The sequence below is a fragment of the Zalophus californianus genome, chromosome 3 (genome assembly GCF_009762305.2).
Source record: "Zalophus californianus isolate mZalCal1 chromosome 3, mZalCal1.pri.v2, whole genome shotgun sequence".
In the NCBI taxonomy this organism is placed as follows: domain Eukaryota; kingdom Metazoa; phylum Chordata; class Mammalia; order Carnivora; family Otariidae; genus Zalophus; species Zalophus californianus.
The window spans coordinates 23,953,557-23,957,241 of NC_045597.1; the positions used below are offsets into that span (position 1 = coordinate 23,953,557).

General features: G+C 31.1%; 1 pseudogene; it reads right to left on the reverse strand.

Moving 5' to 3' along the window:
- Positions 1-2,753: 2,753 nt before the first annotated feature.
- Positions 2,754-2,872, reverse strand: LOC113921052 (annotated as a pseudogene).
- Positions 2,873-3,685: the final 813 nt, after the last annotated feature.

Below are 3,685 nucleotides of genomic sequence, written 5' to 3' on the forward strand. Positions count from 1 at the left end.
TTAATGTGTTAAAATTTCATTTCATAAGTTCATAGGAATATTTATGGAGGCAAAAATATTAGTTACATTAAGAGAGATATGGAAACAATTCATTATTACAAAAAATGGTGATTAGAAAAAAATCAAATGATTATCCTGCCTCTCTTTTATAGATTGTACCTAGGGTAACCACATGTAATTAAGACACTGTCTCTTTATAAAAGCATAGGAGTATAAAAGTATTATAGGAAATAAGAAGGTTACCATTTTGCAAGCCCTCATGAATTAATGGAACAAAGAAATAATCATCAGTGGTTTTGAATATCACTAAAAGAGAGACAATAAGACATTATGTTCAACATAATGGAATTTTATAAAATCATCTTTGAAAAATTCTTGCCAAAATATTAAACCTGAATTTATCTAGACACTGGATTTAACTATTAATTTACACACTTCAGGAGAAGAACATGTAAAACGACTACTGGGATGTAAGCATCAAGAGCCAGACTGTATATATTATTAAAGGAAAAGTATTTCTCCCATAAACATACTTTTTAAAAAATGTGGGTGAGAAAATCTATACAAAATAAATGATACTTAAGAAGCCAAAATAACCAATTAAAATTTATAACCTTTGTTTGTCAATGACTAGACAAAGTGTGACAGGAAAGGCTCTATGTTAAGTTTTAGGTGTGTTAATGTTATTGTGGCAATGAACTGAAAAAAACCTTCATTAAAAATAGTTTCTGAAATACTTACAATTACATAGTGTTAAAATTTGTTTGAGTTACCTGAAGTGGGGAGTGAATAGGCAAAGGCATAGATGAGAAAAGATTGTCTGTATCTCGAAAATTATTGAGGCTGAAAGACTGGGATATGAAGATTCATCATTATGCCATTCTATTTCATATATATTTGAGATACACCATAATATAGGTAAACATTCTAGAAACATAGATATTTCTATAATGCTAATGAGAAGTCATTCAATGAGAAATGCATTTTGAATTGCCTCTCTTTCCCAGCAGTTATATTATAACTGTATTCCTTTGTATTTCAAAGTTACAGAGCATGTTAATTAAATCTAATTTAAAAGTTTAAAAGTTAGACAATTAATTAAATTTTGGCCTTAGCTGGCATAAAAGCTATCCAAAGTGTCAATCAAATTTTGTTCCACTGACCAGCTCCGGTGTTTTTGGGAAAGAGGAGCTGAAGTGGCTGGTTGGAAGGGTTATTTTATCAAATTTAAGGATGCTCAATCAGATATAACTATTTGGCTTTGGACAGTCATCCTTTAGATCTCTCTTCAAAATTTTTATCTTCATGTCTATTTTCATTTTAAACCACTTGCAAGTACAACATTTGTGTTTATATTTTCTCTTTATATTTCCCTCCAAGAACAATTGCTTTGACTTATTCTAATTCCATAAATAGAAAAGTAACACTGTCTATAACCATTCTTTAAAAATTTTCCAGTGCTATGCTTATAACTGAACATTATTTTCTTCAGTTTATCTCAGATGGATATTATAGAGAAAATTATTATAATTTATATAAATAACCTAAAATATATGTGATAGGGTATTGGAGCTCATTTGTACTTTTTAGACCATTAGAATTGCATCATTTTTCTTTTATAGTAAAAACTCATTACCATATCTTTATAGAAAAAGAGAAGCCAAGTATTAAATTCTGCCTTATAATTCTAGTGAGCTATGACTTCAATCTAGTTAAGAATATTAAATTTAACTGCCTTTAAGACTACTGCAGTAATATATATGATATATTATTTGGCCACTTTAATGAACTTCTTATGAAATAAAAGTCACTTGAATTTATTTGCAAGACAATATTAAAGCAAGATCCACATGAAATTAGGTGTATATTGGAAGTTTAAATTTTGACCCTGTCAAACAAAATGGAAAAGTTTTATTGGGAAACACTATTCAAGAACAATAAAAAATATTAAATTCTCAAAACCTAACTTAACCAAACAAATGGGAATACATGTGTTAGATAAATGTGGGAAGTCATCACTGCATGATACTGAATGATTGATTCCCTATCTCCTAATTTGTATAGACATGTGTGATAGTTAAATTACTGGAAGCTTTCTGATTTTCAAATATTCGATAAAAATAAATACATAAAAGAGTTCCTTGAGGCGCCTGAGTGGCTCAGATGGTTAAGCGTCTGCCTTCAGCTTGGGTCATGATCCCAGGTTCCTGGGATCGAGCCCCACATCTGGCTCCTGGCTCAGCGGGAAGACTGCTTCTCCCTCTGCTTCGCCCTGGTTGTGCTCTCTCTCTGTATCTCTGTGTCTCGAATGAATAAATAAAAATCTTAAAAAAAAAAAAAGAAAAGAGTTTCAATGAGTGCATTAGTATTTATGAGCTGCATAGAGGGTAAAACTATTTAAATCCCTTCCCAAATTATGATCAGAATGAGAAATTTAATTTCTCTGCTATTATATGTTTAATTATATTTGAGTAGTATAGGAAATAAGTTTTCAGAAAAATTTAAAAGGTATATGGAAGACCAAGAGTTACATTTTATAAACAAAATAGCTGTGCAGATCTTTTGACAACTCTAATTTATGTAGACATATTTTTCAAAGCCTACCCCAAATACTGAAATTTGCATATCATGTGGAATCTTAGAGATTAGAAAACATCAGAAACACCTCATATTTAATGTCAGGTGAGGTATAGTATTCCAAAACGAATGCATAGTTTTTAAAACATTGATTAAAGATTTTGTTTGGAACAATGTCAATAAACTGAGCTAAATTTTTATGTATACAGAAGGAATTCTATGTTCCTATTTAAATTAGCAATAATCACACCTCGGATAAACCTCACTGGCTACGATACTGCCATTGCACAAAGCTTCTATTTTCCTATTTTAGAACAATAAATGGCATGATACCTATCCTGAAGTTTACACCATGAACTATTTAAATTTTTTATAGTTATTATATAACCAAAATGTAGCCATGTTAAGAATTCCAAGTAATTATAGTCGTGTTAAGAATTTCAAGAAATTGTGGCATAGAATTAAGCCAGCTATTAGGTATATTCTTTTCCAAAGCAAGTGTACATAGATTATAATAGTATTTAGTATGCAATAAACACAGTAATAAAGACAAAAATATGTATTATGATAATGAATTAGTAGTAGTAGTAGATCTCCGCTGCAACTATTCTATGACGTATAAAACCTTAAGCTTTAACATGTAATATTACATGTTAATAGGGAAAAATTACAAGATTCCAGGAATCACCAAATAGATGTTATAGATACTAAACACTCAGTAAATGAAGTACACAGTGGGCTCTTATGACACCAGCATTTTGTTGTTCATGCTTTTGTCTTTTTCTGTGATTCCCTTTCCTTTACAATGAGAAAGATCCATGACTTGCTTCTAACCAATAGACTATGGCAAAAGTATGCCACTCCTGTGACTTCATTAAATAAGACTAGATTTTGCCATAAGAATCACCTAGTCTCTACATGTGGGTGGTTGGCTTAAGAAGCAAATTGCCAGAATTCCTACAACTGTAGGAAATGAATTCTACCAACAACCTAACGGAGCTGGGAAGTAGATTCTTCCTTGGCTGAGCCTCCAGATTACAAACCAGCCCTGAAAGACCTTTGATTTCAGCTTTGTGAGACCTTAAATGACCCATCCAATTCATGCTTG